At 38.5% G+C, this 18,562-nt stretch overlaps 1 protein-coding gene across 6 annotated transcripts in view; it reads left to right on the top strand.

The window, feature by feature from the left end:
- Positions 1-18,562, top strand: part of Ston2 (stonin 2) — a 134,777-nt gene that overhangs the window by 13,535 nt on the left and 102,680 nt on the right. The window contains exon 1 of one of the 6 annotated variants that reach the window (XM_047537004.1): positions 8,204-8,324. The exons of 4 other annotated variants lie outside the window; for them this stretch is intronic. The gene's annotated coding sequence lies outside the window, so the exon portion shown is untranslated. Of the gene's footprint in view, positions 1-8,203; positions 8,361-18,562 lie in introns of those variants that run through there. One more of the 6 variants, XM_047537022.1, reaches the window with a different exon arrangement.

The following is an 18,562-nucleotide window of genomic DNA, read 5'->3' as shown; positions in this document are numbered from 1 at the left end:
GCTAGGCAGAACACCTAGAGATAGACCTGAGGATCAGGGATATCTGTTGTATACATCTTTGCATAACAAACAGTGATTTTTGCCTGTTACTGTGACTATTTAAACATGGGTAAGTGAAATGATACCCTCAATTGACCATATTGTATTGTTATGTTTGTTCTCATAGATACCATACTGCCAGTTTGAACTGCTGGATCTTAGTCCCCTCTATCCCTAGAATTTCACTAGCAACAGGAGATGCTCAATGGATGCTTATTAAATGATTGAAGAAATGAACAGGCGATGTTGTCGCAGAATTCCAATAACCTGCAGAAGCTCTGTGAGCACAAATAATGGTGAATCCAACAAGACCTATTGGGTCATCCCATCTATCTTCTGTGCATGAGATTGCATGCCAGAATGGATTCCTATCCATATATAAGCCTCCTATACTGACTGCCCCTTAGGCACCCTATTTCCAATCCTCTTAGCCCCACCAACTCTGGGTTGTCATGGTGACTGACTCTGCTTTTCTGAACCATTCAGACACCTGAGGCTACTGCTAGGGGACCTCCTACCCTTTCTGGGTTCAGATGAAGCAACACATTGAAGGGTATAGAATCTGTCCTATCTAATGCAGCAGGAACCAGAAGATGTACCCCAACATTGGGGAAGTTGGGTCACCATTTGGTGAACTCTGACCAAAGGGGAACAAAAACAGATGGGAGCTGACAAATACATTCCCTCTCCTAGCACCACCCCCTCTAATGGGAAGGTTTTGAGATGCTAAAGTCCCTATAGCCTCTCTGAGATGACCAGGCAACAAGCTATATTTCATGTGAAGTCATGGCCGGCTAGTCCACTTCATCTTGTATTTGCTTTTCCTGTTTCATTCTTCCCACCTCGACTCTGGCTTCCCTGGAATTGCTGTAAGATACTGGCATAGAAGCTTGGTCTCAAGCTGTTTTCTAGAGTCTAGCCTAAGACATAGTCATCCTGCCCCCATTTCCCTGGAAAAACACAAGCGAGTGAAGGTAAAAGAGGAATGGACACCATAGGTTGGTCAGGAAGTCCCCAGTGCTTGAATCCAGCAGAAATTAGCTGGGAGTCTGAGATTTTACTCATTTATCCCCTGTCCTTCCTTATCTGTGGAGCAGTGAGTGGCATTGGCCACCCTCATTTAGGGGAACTGGTTAGATGGGTCCATTAGTATAGAAAGATACATCTTCAGGAACCCTGTGCAGGTTGGCCACCTATTCCATGATTGCCTGTTGTTAAAAAAATCTAATTTTATTTATTTTTATTTTTTTTATTTTTGGGTGCTGGGGATCGAACCCAGGGCCTTGTGCTTACAAGGCAAGCACTCTACCGACTGAGCTATTTCCCCAGCCCCCAAAAAATCTAATTTTAAAGAAATCAAATGTATTTAATTTTAAATGGGAACGATCCAGTGGGATATCAAATATCCATGAAAATGGATCATTATGAGATCTATGATATTATTCTATAAATCTTAGCTCTTCTGTTTATTATTTGTGTGAACTTGAGAAAATTGGCCCATCCAAGCTTTAATTACCTCACATGGAAGATGAACATTAATAGCATTTTATCTCATGGAACTGTTATGAAATGCATGAGTATTTTATTTCATGGAGCTGTTATGAAGATTAGATGATGCATGTAAAACCCTTAGCACTCAAAAGATATTAGTTTTAGTTATTAGTATTTGCTTTTTAAAACACAGTTTGAGAATGATGTGTTAATCCCTGTATGTATAGAAAACAGATTTAGGGTGATTATTTCATAGTCCTTAGAGGTTTTATTGGGACTTCAAAAAGTATTTTCTTGACCTGGAAATTTTTTCTAGGTAATGAAATGTGTAGGCTCATCTTGCCAAAATGAATGAGAAGGCATGATAAAAATAAACAAACAAATAAACAAACAAAACAAAAAAACTTCCATGGAAGCAGTGTTTGCCTGTTAGGTATTTTAAGTCTATTTTCCATCTTCTAGATATTTTCAAAACCTTTGCAAACAAGTTTATGTCAACCTAATAAATTTATAGAAAGGCAGAAAATTTTACAGTTCTGCAATGGTCAGTCAGAGGAGTATGGCCTAGAAGATTCCAGGAATAACCTTGCCCCTGGCCTCAGGCGAGTTTCACTTATCTGAAGTAAATAGAAAGTATTTCCTCTGTATAAGCATGTAATCAAGTTAACAATGTGTACACTGGTAGTTTTTTTTTAACCTTCTATTAAAAAGTTGTATTGAATCATTAAACTTTAAACTGTAATTGTGGTTTATTATTAATTCCTTGCAGTCAAGCTTCCAGGTCAGCTGTTCTACTTTATTCCAGCAATGCTTGTTGCTTTCCTCTGTGTTACAGCACTGAGCATTGGAAATATGACCAGGAAGGGCATGTCCCATCCCTTATGGAACCAATACTCCTGTGAATCTTACAAAAGTCACTAATGACCATCTGAGCCCCTTTCTGTCTCCCAGTAGTATTTACTAGAGAAATCTACCTTCTAAAAAACAGTCTCTTGCCTCCATGACCTTGAAAGCCTCTGTTTTTTTTCGGTTTCTCTGTCTGGCTATCACTTGAGACTCCCCTTTTTCCAAATCCCCTTCTATGTGTAGGCATGCTCTGAGAGTGAGTCAACTTCTTTGTCTACCTTTTTACTTCCCATAATGATAACTTACTTATTCCTTTGGTTTCATATATCATCTTCCTTGGATGACTTTAAAAATCTAACTTTTTACCCCTAATTTTTCTGTAGGTGCCAAATCTACATTTTCTCTAACTACCTTTTGGTTTTACAAACATTGAATCTCAACATATCCCAGAAAAGTTTCCCTTCCTCACTTTCATTTAATTGTCTTTTTGGGTTGCTCCTAATTTCCTTAGAATATGTACTGGGACATTCTCTGCCTTCAATTCAGCTGCTAATGGCACTACATTCTTGTAATCACCCAAGCTTAATTCCAATTTCTTATCACTGTTGTTCCTTTCATTCTGTTGAATGAAGAATAACCCAAGGATTCCTATAGCTATAGGCATTTTGTCTATTTTCATATTTTGCTCAGAGTTTTCTCCTGCACATTCACCATTTTCCTGCTTTTTCCAACATGTGGATGTGGTGAGGAGGTGTGTGCTATGCAGGGCTGCTGGCTTGTACATCTCCAGGGCAGAGTTCAGGTAAGGGGGTTCAGTTCTCATTATACCTGTCTGAGTGGTGCCACCTGGAGTTGTGCAATGAGGGTGAGGGCATCTGCAGTGCTGGAGGCCTGAGTGGCAGGGAAAGCATTGAGGAGAACTGGCAGATCAACGCAGGAGGAAAGTTTCATATCTACAGAAGCAGGAAGGATGGTGAAATCATTTTTCTTTCTATCATCTACTTCGGGGGAATTTTCCTACCTGGGTTGTTTTTCTACACGAGTCCATATTGAGCTAACTTCACTGGAGAAAAAGCCACCACACTTGAGATTTGTGGCCTGGAGCTATTTTCCTCTAACCCTTGTTATTCTTGGTGTAAAGAATGTTGACAGGAGTTTCTAAAATGAAGTTCTGTGATCTTGCCGCTGTACTGATAAATTATGATAATCTCACACTCTCATGTCACAACTGGACTTCTTTGAACATGATTTCCATGTGACCCAAAGAAGGCCATGCCTCTGGTCACACTGCTGTTCATTGTTGACAGAAATGGGTGATTTGAGCACATCAGCACAACAGCAGTGTCTGCTGTTCAGGGCTTGGGGAGAACCATGCAGGCAGGCTGTCCCCGCAGCTGCACAGGTTATTTAGTACATCCCCAATGGCACTGCTCACAGAGATGACCCTGTGAACGGGGCCTCAGTATTGTCCAGCATGGTGGCACTACTTCCCGCACCTTTCCTTGCTCATTTCCAGGCCAACCAGTGCCTTGCATCAGGCTGGCCTAGCTGTTTCCTGTCTCACTACTATCTCACACCACTACTTCCCTTTTCACCCAAATTTCTAAGGTCTCCCCTTTCCTTCCACTTTCACTTCCTGAATGCCATCACCACAGGAATGAAATCATCAAGTTCTTATTCTTTCTTTACCACGCTAACTCCTACTCATCCTTTACTAGTAGAAATGGCAGTGGTTATGGAGTCTATTGATTGAGCACTTATTATTCACTGTACCAAAGCCTTACACTACAGCATCTTTTTTCATCCTAGAGGAATCTCTGAGGTAGATACCATCATATAAAACAAAGTCTTAAAGAATTTATGAATTATCACCAAGAATATTTTCTCCTGTATTTACCGAGTTCTTCGGCAGCACTTTTATTTATTTTTTCAACTCTGGGATTCAAGGCATCTCATGGAGAAAAGCCCCTTTTCTGTTTCCAAGTGGCCAGATATTGAGTGGTCTGGGACCTCACCTGGATAATCCCCCTTCTTAAGGTCAGCTGTCCCCCTTCTTAAGTAATACGCATGAGTAATACCCATGGTTACAGTTAACAGCCAGACTTGGCCTGCCTGCCTGAAGACCTTGTGCTCTGAATCCTCCTAAGATCCAGGTTAGATAACAGTCTTCCATGAGACCTCCCTGAGCTCCTCATGCCTCAGACCTGAGATCTTTGGTCATTCTCTCAAATAAACTGCCTTGTCCTTCAAGCTCCAGGGCCTCTCAGAGGTGGTGGAGAGAGCCTGATGTTCATTGCTTTTTCTGAGGTTTACAGCATTTTAAAAACTGAATTTTCAAGACAAGATTAGAAAAAATTATGATCTTTTTGGGTATGTTTCCATTTAACCAAATTGAAACCTTTAATATATATTCACACATACAAAACCCCACAATGTTGTCTAATTTTGTTAGACACAAGGGAACTACAAGAATTACAAAAGATATATGTTGAACTCTATGCTGAGTCGTCTGGTATTGGGACATGAATTAAGGTTGTAGGAGGCACTTCTTTCAGTTCTTTCAGTGTGTTATTTGAAATCCTTCATGGTTTGAGGCTATTGGCCAGTCAGCCTTTCTGGAGTCTATATTTATTTCTGAATTCCTAACATTTAGTATAGGGTCAGAACTTGGCACATTGGAGGCTCTTAAACTGTGTTGGGTGAATGAAGGAGTCCAAGAATTGTCTGTGAATTGCCTTAGAAGTCAGGAAGATTTGGGTTGGAATCCCAGAACTATCATTAACTACTTTCTGAACTTGAAAGTTCAGAGCATATTACTTAACCTCTCTGACCTCAGCTTGTCATCTCTAAAATGGTGATATTATTAATAGTATTTACCTCCTAAAGTTGGTGAGAGGAACAAAAGAGATAAAGTATGTCATTTATGAAATTGCAGAAGTGAGCCTGTGTATGAATACTGCTTGGGTCCAGAGTGCGGATGCTGAGAGATAGATCATGGGCATCATTGTCCGCAAAATTTTCCTTCCTTGTGCCTCTGCCCACCTGATAGCCACAAAAAAGAAGGGCTGGTGACCTCATGTGAGTCCCCAAAGCACTTGACTTTGTTCTCAGGGACAAAGCCCCTTTCTACATTCTGCCACTTGGTAGACAACAATATACAGACCTTACTTTTTAAATAATGTGCTGCAGTCTGCCAAGCATTCTCACCCACATTATGTCATTTAATAATTACTCAGAATTTTAAAATTGACTGTAGTTTCAGGAAATTCCTGCTCTTGTTATAACATGCCTGGCACCTGCCCCTCTCCTAATGGCAGAGTTATTGCCAAGGATATTTTCTCCTATATTTACTGAGTTCTTTGGCAGCACTTCTGGTTTTTTTCAACTCTGGGATTAAAGACATCTCATAGAGAAAAGCCCCATTTCAGTTTCTTTTGGAGCTGGGGTTGTGACTCAGTAGTAGAACACTCACCTAGCATGTCTGAGGTAGTGGGTTTGATTCTCAGTACTACATGTAAATAAACAAAAAAATAAAAATAAAGTTCTATCAAATGAGTCTCTTTTCAAGTGGCCAGATATAGAGTGGTCTGGGACCTCACTAGATAATCCCCCTTCTTAAGTAAACAGAATGATAATCTTAATTGCATCTGTAAAATTCTTTTTGCCATGTAATATTCACAGTAGTAATACCAAGGTGTGGAGATCATGGATCATCTTAGAATCTGCTTGCCATGATTTATCTCTCCCATTTTTTCCATTATGGTTGTATGTAATTGCAGCACTAACATACAAATAGCTTATGTACAAACCTAACATATAAGTGACTAAAATAAACAAATAAACTACATATATACATATACATATATATCTATATATACATATCTATATATATGTATATTCCCCCCCCCACCCCACCCCAGATAACAAGAAATAGGCAAATGGTTACTGATATCGTTGCAGTGGCTCAGTGACATCAGGGCCAATGATTGTGTTTCTCTTAGCCTGTTCTCCGTATGATTATTGTAGCTCCAGCTTTGTGACCATATTCAGAATAGGAAAAGAGAAAGTGAAGACTGCATTAGCTACAGCTTTCTTCTTCACTGGGCAAATAAAACAAAGACCCCCCCCCAAAAAAAAAATTTCTCACAACTATATTCTTTACCCCACATCTTCAGTAATGTCTAATTAGCTGGAACTTAGTGAAGTGGCTACCACTAGGTACAAAGGGAGCTGGGAAAGCAGGAATACAAATTGTCATTGATTTATATCAATAATGATTTATCTTCAGTGCTGGATGTTGAGAGAAAATGGATGTTGGGGACACAGCTGATACCATTGTACTAATTTTATGGAAGGCAAAATGTGGTGTAATGGAAAGAGTACAGGATTTAAAAATAGAGGATTTGTGATCCTGTAATAATTCTGTCATGGTTAGCTAGGTGGCCTTGAACTCATCATATAGCCTCTATCAGCCAGTTCCTTTATATATCAGGTGAGGGAAATATCTGTTTCAATTATCTCAGGCTGATTGTAAAAATAAATTGAAATGATCCATTCTGGGGCTTTTGACTTCTTGTCAACATTTGGTGTAAAAATAAGACTATATTTCTTTTATTTTGGAAATACTGTGTACTTAAATATCATTCATCTCCAAAATTGAATGCCTTTTACAATCTATGGCATTTTAACCTCAATGAAATATAGTAGTAAGCCTGTTGTGGTAGCATATGCCCTTAATTCCTGAGACTAAGGAGGCTGAGGCAGGAGAAGCCCAATTTCAATACCAGCTTCATCAACTTAGTGAGACCCTCAGCAACTTAGCAAGACCCTGTCTCAAAATTAAAATATAAACAAGGCCTGGGGAGGAAGCTCACTGGTAAAGCATCCCTGGGTTCAGTCTGCAATACCAAATAAACAAATAAATAAAAATACATATAGCAGTACTTTGTTAAGGTTCTTATAAAGCCACAGGATTATGGGCAGGAAATGTAGCTACCGATAGAACCCCAAAGACTCCTGTAGACTCAGGAAACCGACAATCTAATATTAGAACATCCACAGTGATACACTCATGTCTCTAAAATATAGATGAGAAGAAATTATCCACATTAACTCATTATCTTCATATAGATGAAGTCCAGTATCCTCATTATAAAATGTGAAACTAAGGTAAGCTAAGAAGAATTTGCTAAGATGGAGTAAGCCAGTACCTTTTAAGAGTTCAAGAGACTAGAAAGTGTTCTGTACACTTTAAAGTCTGACCTCCTATCAGGGTCATTCACTGATGTGACACAATATTCAGGTGCCTGGGGATGTCATTCAAGGTCACTTCCTCAGGAATGCATCAGAGACCAGAAGTTATGTCTAACCTGTTCTTCAAGCAAAGTGTGACTTTGATCTGGGACTCTGAATGTGGGACAAGGGAATTGTTGGATAGCACATCCATGAGGGTTGGTTATTTGAAGAAAAATTACACAATAGTTTATTTTGTAACTATAACTATAGTTTATTTTGTAACTATAACATTGGGATATACATGCACCTATTTATCTGTGTGTGATGTATATGTGCACATATTCATACACATATAATATGAATTTAGAAAGAGAAAGACACCTGTGGGTAGGGGACTATGACATAAATTCCAAAATTGAATGCCTTTTACATTCAATAAATGATTGAAAATTCAATAAATGATTGAAAAAAGGAGTGGGGATTTATTTTATAGAATCATGTGTAGTTACTACAGTTGATACCTGGCATTTGTTCCATTTAGAGGTCTTTCTCAGATGTGTTTAACTTGAAGCTGGATGTTCATTCCTTTCTCCAGTTTCCACTGAAAATTGGAAGGAGAATGGCCAATGTCCTTTTTTTCTTCCAAGAATGAAATATTTAAATGAAAGAATGAAAGAAAAAAAAGGTTGAAATATGAAGAGCAAACAACCATGGTCAGTAAACTCCCTATCTCTCTTCAGAGCATTAAGGTACCTGTCAATGAAAATGTGTGTGTGTGTGTGTGTGTGTGTGTGTTCTCCAGGAAACTTTGTCAGGTTCTATTAATGATAACTGTTTTCTCATAAAGGAGAATCCTTAATTTGATTCAGGTCTTTCTCATAGGGTCATGGGACCTTCCACCCTTTTGTTTATTCTAAGAATTTATGAAGTTAGCAGTATGGTTACTTTAGCTTCCTGATTAACTTTTATGGTTTTTGTAACCCACTGTGACAGAGATCTCCAAATGTAAAACCATGTCTGATATTTTATATTTATAATTCTGTATACATAGTAGATGCTTAATGAGTTAATAGAATGTCTAGCTTTAGAAGAAAACTCTATAAATACACAGAATCCATGTAGTCTTATTTTCCCATTTTTCCTTTCACCTAGTTTTCCTTTGGACCTTTAGATGTTTGATCTTTTTTTTATTTGTTCTAATTAGGTATGCATTACAGTAGAATGCATGTATGCATTTTGATAAATCATACATAAATGGATTATAATTTCTCATTTTTCTGATTATACATGTTGTAGGATCACATTGGTCATGCAGTCTTATATGTACATGAGGTGATAATGTCTGTTTCACTCTACTATCCTTCCTACCCCCATACCCCTTCCGCTCCCTTCACTCCCTTCTACCTAATCTAAAGTAAGTCTCTTCTTCCCTGGGGTGGGAGGGCATTATGAATTAGCATCCGTGCATCAGGGAAAACATTCAGCCTTTGTATTTTTGGGTTTGGCTTATTTCGCTTAGCATGATATTCTCCAACTCCATCCATTTACCAGCAAATGCCATAATTTCATTCTTCTTTAAAGCTGAGTAATAACAGATGAATGGATAAAGAAAATGTGGTTTATAGATGTTTGGTTTTGATAAGGAAAAAACTGAGGTCTGACTTGGGAGTTTAGAATTGGTACCAGAATCTAGTTTAAAATATTTCTTCATAAACCTAAACAGATATCTGGGTAGTATTTGCCAGCAGCCTCAAATCCAACAAGTAGATACCAAGATTTTCAAGGAAGCTATCAAGTTGATTACATATGAAAAAGAGGAAAAGGGGAAGATGACCAAAAATTTATACAGCTTCTTTTGGGTCACTAGCCAAGCAAGGACCTAGTATAGCCAACCTAATAAAGTGAAACATTGTTCCATTGTCTGGAGGGACAGAGTTAATCTTCATGGTTGTATGAAACTCTCCTGTTATTCTCATGATTTATAAAAAATTTGTAAAACTTCTAATTAAAACTTCTAATTAAAACTTCCAGGACACCAATATAAAATTACCTTTATTTAGATTATCAGGACTAGTCTCTCTTAAAAAGTAAACACAAATCAGAAATTAATGTTTTAGCAGAATACTTCTAATTCTGGCTATAATTGACAACAAACCGGCTCTTCTTCAGTAAACAACCACAAAATATCCACATGTATGAGGCAACTATTTTCAGGCATTGGTCAAGATTTCCATCCCAAGGGAAGGAAAACTCGTGAGGTGAACCCCATGAACCATTACCTTGGCTCTCTTTCATGAGAGAGTTTCCTGACTATAGTGTAGTCAACTGAAGTCTAAACTGAGCACAGCAGTCCTGTTGAGCTAAGGAAATAGAGATTCAAGTTTGGGGCCATTGAAGCAGCTGGAATCTACAGGAGAGGGCATGTTCTGTTTGGTGTTGCTCTAACAAAATGCCTTATGCTAGGTAATGTATAAAGAAGATGTTTTTTTGACTTACGATTCTGGTGGCTGGAGGTTCTAAAAAAGCATGGCACTAGTGTCCTGGCAAGGGCCCATGATGTGTTAAAACATGGCAGAGAAGAGGAAAGGAAACCATTGTGTTCAGAGCAGGTAATGGCATGTGGTAAACTTACTTTATAACAACTTGCTCTTATGAGATGGCCCCGGGCCCTAACTACCTTCCACTAGGCTCTACCTCCTAAAAGTTCTGCCACCTCAGTGCTGCTAGTCTGGAGATCAAGCTTCTAGCACATGGGGAATAAACTATATTCCGATCATAGCAGGGTACTAGACAGGAGAGAGTTGCATGAGGAAGGAGAGAGGGAAGCAGAAGTGTGTCTGGGTGTATTGGGAGAATCCTTGGCAGTACTGGAGTGTGTATCTACTGACTGAAGCCTTATAAAGCTTACTAAAGGTGACTGCTGCAAGACTAAGACGGTAACAAGGTACACTGGTGGTCCAACAGCCCCAGTAGAAAGACCTTGTTAACACTTTATTAACATCTCGAGCATTCAACCAAGATACAGAAAGTGTGTGTCTTAGGGGTAAGGATGATGCTTTCAAGGAGGACTTGTAAATTTTTTGAATATAAAAAGCCAGTAGTAGTAATAATAATAATTATTATTATTATTAATTATTCAGTAATTATCCTAGGCTCTGTGAGCCATACAGTATTTGTCACAGTTACTTAGCCATGGAAATCAAAAACAACCACAGATAATATTTAATATATGTGACAGCATGCCAGTATAACTTTATTTACAAAAAATATGGCCAATCCCCAAAAATCAAAGGCCGAATGTTTTCTCTGATAAGTGGATGCTGATACATATTGGGGTGGTGGGTGGGAGAGGGTAAAGGAAGAATGGAGGAAAGTTGGATTGTGCAGAGGGAAATGAGGAGTGGGGAGGAGGTGGGGGAAGGAAAGATAATGGAATGAGACAAGCATCATTACACTGTGTACATGTATGATTACATGAATGGTATGACTACACATCAGGTACAACCAGAGAAATGAAAAGTCGTACCCCTATTTGTGTATATTGAATAAAAAAAAAAAAAAAGATGGAGGGCCAGACCTAGGGTATGACTGTAGTTAGTCAACACCTGCTCTAGAATAACACTTGTATTTAGTCCACATAAAAAGGCCTAGAACCAAATCCTTTTAAACTCTGCAGAGGATCTGGTAGAGTTTGAAGGTTGAATCTTCTAGCAATTACAGGGGCCTAGGAAACAAATTCATCCAACAAAGTGAAAGACCAAGCTGGTACAAGCTCAAGGTGAGAGCCAGTAGTCAAATTACATGCTAAAACAAAAATCAAGAGTCTGCAGAGGAAAAATCAAATTCAGAATGTCTTCAATGTATCATCAACAATTACTAGGTATACAAAGAAACAGGAAAATTGTAGTTAAGGAAAAAAATATTCAGTAGAAACTAATCCTAAATGGCCTAGATGTTGGATTTTTTTTTTTTTTTTATTGTATACAAATGGGATACATGTTGTTTCTCTATTTGTACATGGAGTCAAGGCATACCATTTGTGTAATCATACGTTTACATAGGGCTATGATGTTTGATTCATTATTTTTTTTTCCTTCCCCCCCACCCCTCCCACCCCTCTTTTCCCTCTATACAGTCCTTCTTTCCTTCATACTTACCACACTCCTTATCCCTAACCCTAAACCTAACCCTAAACCTAATGCTAACTCTTCCCACCCCCCAATATATGTCCTCATCCGCTTATCAGCGAGATCATTCATCCTTTAGTTTTTTGAGATTGGCTTATCTCACTTAGCATGATATTCTCCAATTTCATCCATTTGCCTGCAAATGCCATAATTTTATCATTCTTCATTGCGGAGTAATATTCCATTGTATATATGCCACAGTTTCTTTATCCATTCATCAACTGATGGGCATCTAGGTTGGTTCCACAATCTGGCTATGGTGAATTGAGCAGCAATGAACATTGATGTGGCTGTATCTCTGTAGTATGCTGATTTTAAGTCCTTTGGGTATAAGCCAAGGAGTGGGATAGCTGGGTCAAATGGCGTTTCCATTCCAAGCTTTCTGAGGAATCTCCATACTGCTTTCCAGAGTGGCCGCACTAATTTGCAACCCCACCAGCAATGTATGAGTGTTCCTTTTTCACCACATCCTCGCCAACACCTATTGTTGCTTGTGTTCTTGATAATCGCCATTCTAATTGGGGTGAGATGAAATCTTAGGGTAGTTTTGATTTGCATTTCCCTTATTACTAGGGATGTTGAGCATTTTTTCATAAAACTTTTAGAACTCATAAGTGAGTTCAGTAAAGTAGCAGGTTACAAGATCAATGCTCATAAATCCAATGCATTTTTGTACATAAGTGATGAATCCTCAGAAAGAGAAATTAGGAAAACTACCCCATTCACAATAGCATCGAAAAAAATAAAATACTTGGGAATCAATCTCACAAAAGAGGTGAAAGACCTCTACAATGAGAACTATAGAACACTAAAGAAAGAAATTAAAGAAAACCTTAGAAGATGGAAAGATCTCCCATGTTCCTGGATAGGCAGAATTAATATTGTCAAAATGGCCATACTACCTAAAATGCTATACAGATTCAATGCAATTCCAATTAAAATCCCAATGATGTACCTTACAGAAATAGAGCAAGCAATTATGAAATTTATCTGGAAGAATAAAAAACCTAGAATAGCTAAAGCAATCCTAAGTAGCAAGAACGAAGCAGGGGGTATTGCAATACCAGATCTTCAACTCTACTACAAAGCAATAGGAACAAAAACGGCATGGTATTGGTACCAAAATAGACAGGTAGATCAATGGTACAGAATAGAGGACATGGACACAAACCCAAATCAATACAATTTTCTCATACTAGACAAAGGGTCCAAAAATATGCAATGGAGAAAAGATAGCCTCTTCAACAAATGGTGCTGGGAAAACTGGAAAACCATATGCAACAGAATGAAATTAAACCCCTATCTCTCACCCTACACAAAACTCAACTCAAAATGGATCAAGGACCTCGGAATCAGACCAGAGACCCTGCATCTTATAGAAGAAAAAGTAGGTCCAAATCTTCAACTTGTTGGCTTAGGATCAGACTTCCTCAACAGGACTCCCATAGCACAAGAAATAAAAGCAAGAATCAACAACTGGGATAGATTCAAACTAAAAAGCTTTCTCTCAGCAAAGGAAACTATCAGCAATGTGAAGAGAGAGCCTACAGAGTGGGAGAAAATCTTTGCCAACCATACTTCAGATAGAGCACTAATTTCCAGAATCTATAAAGAACTCAAAAAACTCTACACCAAGAATACAAATAATCCAATCAACAAATGGGCTAAGGAAATGAACAGACACTTCATAGAAGAAGATGTACAAGCAATCAATAGATGTTGGATTTAGCAAAGCCTTTAGAGTAACTATTTTAAATATGTTAAAAGAACTAAAGGAAAATATTGTCACAGTGAGTGAATTTCTAGGGCATCTCAGCAGCGAAATAGAAATTGTAAAAGAATTAGTTGAAAATTCTGAAATGGAAAAGTTGAATAGGATGAAAAATTCACAGGTTGAACTTATAGGACAAAGGAAATAACAGAAGAGTCAGTGAACTTGAGACCAGATCAATATTAAGTGATGGAGATTTTCTAAATGTTTGCTGTACTTCAATGGAAAGTTAAAAACAAACAAACGAACAACAACAACAACAAAAAAAAAACTGGAAGAAATGGAGAAAAGGGAAGAAAATCATGTTTGAAGTAGTGACCCACTTTTTCAAATTAATGAAAAAATTTGACATAATCCAAGAAACTACAGATTTATAAGATGAATTGTAAGAAAGCCACATCTGGACACACCATAGCCTATTGCTAAAGACTAAAGATAAAGAGAAAATTCTGAGAGCAATGGGAGAAAAAAGATAACATTGTATGCATAGAGAATTATAACCAACTCCTCATTGAAAACATTCAGACTGAAAGGTAAATCACTGAGGGAAAGATTCTATGTCTAGTGAGACATAGTTTCAAAAATAGTTGTGAAATAAAGAATAGATTGCTTTTGAGTAATGTTTTCCAACAAAAATATAGTATAAGCTGCAAATGTATTATTTAAAAATTTTTAGTCATTTCATTTTTAAATGAAACTAATTTGGGCTGGGGAGATAGCTCAGTCGGTAGAGTGCTTGCCTTGCAAGCACAAGGCCCTGGGTTCGATCCCCAGCACCGCAAAAAAAAAATAAATAAATAAATGAAACTAATTTTAACAATGTACTTATATGGTTTCGTTTGTTTGTTAATTCTGCAATCCCACAGTGCTGGGGACTCGAACCCGGGCCTCCAGCATGCGAGTCAAGCACTCTACATGATAGGCTATATCGCCAGCACCAGTGTACTTATATATAATTCAATACATCTAGTGTATCATTTTGACATGTAATCAATACAAAAATTATTAGATATTTCACACATTTTTATATTTCTTGGATTCTGATATGCATTTATTTTACTCTTAAAGAACAACTTAGTTTGTACTAGCCACATTTCAGTTTTTCCTGTGTTTAGTGGCTACTAAATTGGAATTGAATAGCATAATTTGAGATATATTGATATATGTATAAAAAAAGGAAGTAAGCATGTTGCCCCATATCCAAATTCTCTCCCCAACTCCTTATACCTAGTGTTTAAATGAATCTTCCTAAAACATTTTCCATTTCAAAAGACTCAGAGATGCCTTCGTAAACAAGTTAATTAATTAATTAATTCAACCATTTACTCAACACGTATTTACTAAATGCCAGACCCCCTGTTCTAGGAGTTGGGGATAGCAAGAAAAGGGTAGTTTCTTTCCTCAGGAAACTCACAGGCTAGTTAACATCTTAATCACATTAGCAAACAGTTTTGTTTTAATTTAATATGTGAGTATAGGTTAAGATACTATCAACATACAGAATAAATGGGAGATTAGTGTAAGTCGAGGGCATTTTATATTACAGTTCTTGGTTCCAAGCAACAGAAATTACTTTGGCTAATGTAAGAAAGAAAGGAATCTATTGAAGATATTGGAGAGCTCATTGGATTAGCAGATGACTGTAAAACTTGACTTGAAAAATAGGAACCACAGAATCTTTCCAGCAGTGGACAGAATCAGAGTCACACCCTCAGGTCTGGTTAGGATGCTGCATTTGGTACCATCATCACTGAATTGGGTTGTGACTACCTCTGGACTTGCCCTGATCTTCCATTGCTCGCACACTGCTCTTGAATGCATGCAAGGCCCTTGCACCATTTAGTATTCCTTCAGGATTCTAAGAGTTATTAACAGTGAATAATTTGTCATGAGGAATGGAAGAGAGTATTTTTTTCCTCTCAAAAAAGGGAAGGTTTTTTGGATTTTCGAATGGCCAAAAATAGCAAACATGTCCACTGTAAAGTTTTCAGAGCAAAAGAATCTGTCTTCTCTGTCACTGAATTCAGCAATTTCCGCTTGGTGTCAAAGATTGTTGAACTAAACCTGAGACAATGCATGAGCTAAGACTTGAAGTTGAGTAGAAGCTCATGAAACAAAAGTGGAGAGAACATTTAATATCAAATTTAATTAATAAATATGTAAACACATAGTTGAAGAGGATAAAGTATATAAAATAATAGTCTTTTGGAGAAAAATAATTATTTGTAAAAAATGTAAGGTTCACATGGGGAGGTAATGGCAGGAAATTAGAGATGTAGATGGGGAAGAATTCCAGTGTGCCTGTATCAATGCAGTAATATTTATTGAGCCCCTAACACATCCCAGGTACGCTATTCAATGCAAAGGTATATCCACAGACAAAGCTGGGGTGCCTCTCCTTTAGGGGCCTTTGCTCATTTCTCACATCACTTTATCCTGTGAGGGCCATCAAGGAGTTGTTAAGTAGAAACATAGCATGGCTGTTGTCAGGTTTTAGGAAGATCACCCAAACATAATAGATGGGATAACAAGCTGCAGGGATGATATTGAAGGTAGGGAGATAGGTAAGAGACTAGTAGGATGAGAGAACAAGAGGGACTGAACCAAGGAATTGGCAGTGGTAACAGAAAGGGTAGTTTCTAGAGTCCCTCAAACTGGTTCTGAAATCTAAGCTGTCACTGTTCTAAGTCTTCCTTGTCCCACACACCTGGTACCACTCCCAACTTTTCAGATAAACAGGGCATAGCTCACTTGGCTAGCCATACCCTTCCTGTGCCCCCATCCTAAGTGACTGCTCCTCTGCTCTTGCTCAGAGCCCCCCTTTCCAGTTTAAGGTGTGGTTCAAGACCATCCATTGCTGAAGCCCTCAGGAGTCTCTGAATGCCCTTCCTCTCTACTGTTGATGGATAACCATCTGAGTAGGTTAGAAAGCAGTAGTTACTATTTTATGTCACTGTCATACCTCCCTGCAGCTGACTATCAGTTACATAAAGGTGTTGATGCTGTCTTGCTTTTCCTTGTACCCTTCGAATTTAGAACAGTCCCAGAACAGAGTGCCTGGTGCATCTTCCTGATAATATCAGCCCCTGATTTTGTGGAATACACTAGAGGGACCTTCCCAGCTGTTAACTTCCATCTCCAGGCTCTTGCCTAGCAGTTTGAGCAATGTTAATCTTCCTTAGTTACACTTCTTGAGTCACTCTGTACTCCTAAACCTTGAGCAACTCCTCATTTCCCATTGAATCTGCACCTCTCATCTCATTATACTGTCCCAGAAGCAAACCTTATTGAGGTCTGATAGTTAAATTTCACTCACGCTGATCCTCTTTCCCAAGGACATCTTTGGTTATCCTTTGGTGGTCCAAAACTAAGAACATCCTTTAAATTCAAAGAAACCTACTCAGCCCCTTACAGTTTCAGTCCTCAAAGATTCCCCATGGCTAGACTGTTACAGCACTTGCAGTGTGTCCTTCTGCAGGCAGTTATTCCCAGACTTGGGTTTACCATTCTGTATCTTCGTCTCCCCAACTGGCTACTCAAGGGTCACCATTCTCCAAGGGCATCTGATGCATGTCCAGACACATAGGGGTCCTGAATGCATATTATGGGAGTGACGTAACACAGATCTACTTTGATGACTTCAGTCTTATCAGAAAATTTCATTGTCCACCCCCCAATATTCAGGTGTAAGGAATACTGAGAAAGAAGTATCTCTTTGGAGTGGCAACCCTAAAACTTCAGTGAAATTTGTAGTGTCTCCTTGTTGGTATTGCTGCTGATTCTGAGTCACTTTTCATTTGTGGTGACTCTAAGCCTCACTTTATGATTCACATTCTAAAAATGGGGTGAGGTTTTTACTGAGGAACTAATCCTAGTCTGAATTTAGCCTCACAATTATTGTGTTCCTTTGTGGATTTTGATCTGCAAGCATAGCACTTCTCAAGGTCTAATGTCTTAGTGTTTATTAAATGTGGCTATTCCATGGCAAATGCCTAGAATTCATTTCTTGGGGTTATGAGGGGGGGTCCTGTAATGTTTCACCAGACTTTCTTGGGACTATTTTCTTATTTGTAACTGGCCCATGTATGATCTGTGATGAACAAGTTAAGTAAGGGTAGATAGATATTTGGGACCCTTTTTCATTGATACTTTCTGAGTAATGTTTCTCAGCTAGAATGTGTCCATAGCAATAAAGAGGAAGTTTCAGAATTGACCTGTAACTGAGCATTTGACTCCACTTGGCATCTAGGGGTATTGCTCTTACAGTAACTGAACAGGGAAATCACTAAAAGCTGAATGTGTAAGTGACAGAAGTGGGATGGTTTCCTGACATCTGCATTCTAGTCCTAAGACTTCCACTAAGGAGCTGTGCAGCCTTGGGTGAGACATTTAACAACAGCAGTGGTGGCAGTGGCTAACATTTACAAAGGGTTTGGAATAACGCCTGGTGCAGAGTCTGCACTCTGTAAGGACATCTGCTATTATTGTCATTGTCATTGTTATACAGGGTTTATTATACCCAAACACTTCACATACATGAGATCACTTAGCTTTAGAATTATGAAGTGAGTTTTGTTATTCTTGCTGTACAGGGATGAACTGAAGCTTAAAGAGGTTGAATTATGAATAAAATACTGTACAGCTCTCAAATCCAGACAGGAGCTCTTCCTATCCAATATTCTTAATCTTTGTGGTTACACCTGATTTCCTTGAACCTCAGTTTTCTCATCAGTAAAACTTAGGAGCTGCACTATTGATCTTTAAGACACCTCTGATTAAAATTTCTAATTTTTTCCCGGTACCTTTACCTTTTCCTTCTTTCTCCCCATCCCCTCCCCCATCTCACTGGTCCATGAGTTTCACTGGGTTCATCATCACGGGATCAGCAGGATGTTTTTCCCCCTGAGTTATGATGCTGCATGTGTCAGCACATGGGCTTGTTTTGTGGCTTTCTTTTAGAGAGGGCAGGGTGGGGGGTGCGGTTTACATGCTG

Source organism: Sciurus carolinensis, chromosome 2, assembly GCF_902686445.1.
Source record: "Sciurus carolinensis chromosome 2, mSciCar1.2, whole genome shotgun sequence".
NCBI classification, from domain to species: domain Eukaryota; kingdom Metazoa; phylum Chordata; class Mammalia; order Rodentia; family Sciuridae; genus Sciurus; species Sciurus carolinensis.
Note: the sequence above shows the minus strand (reverse complement) of the source record. Positions and strands in the feature narration are given on the sequence as shown.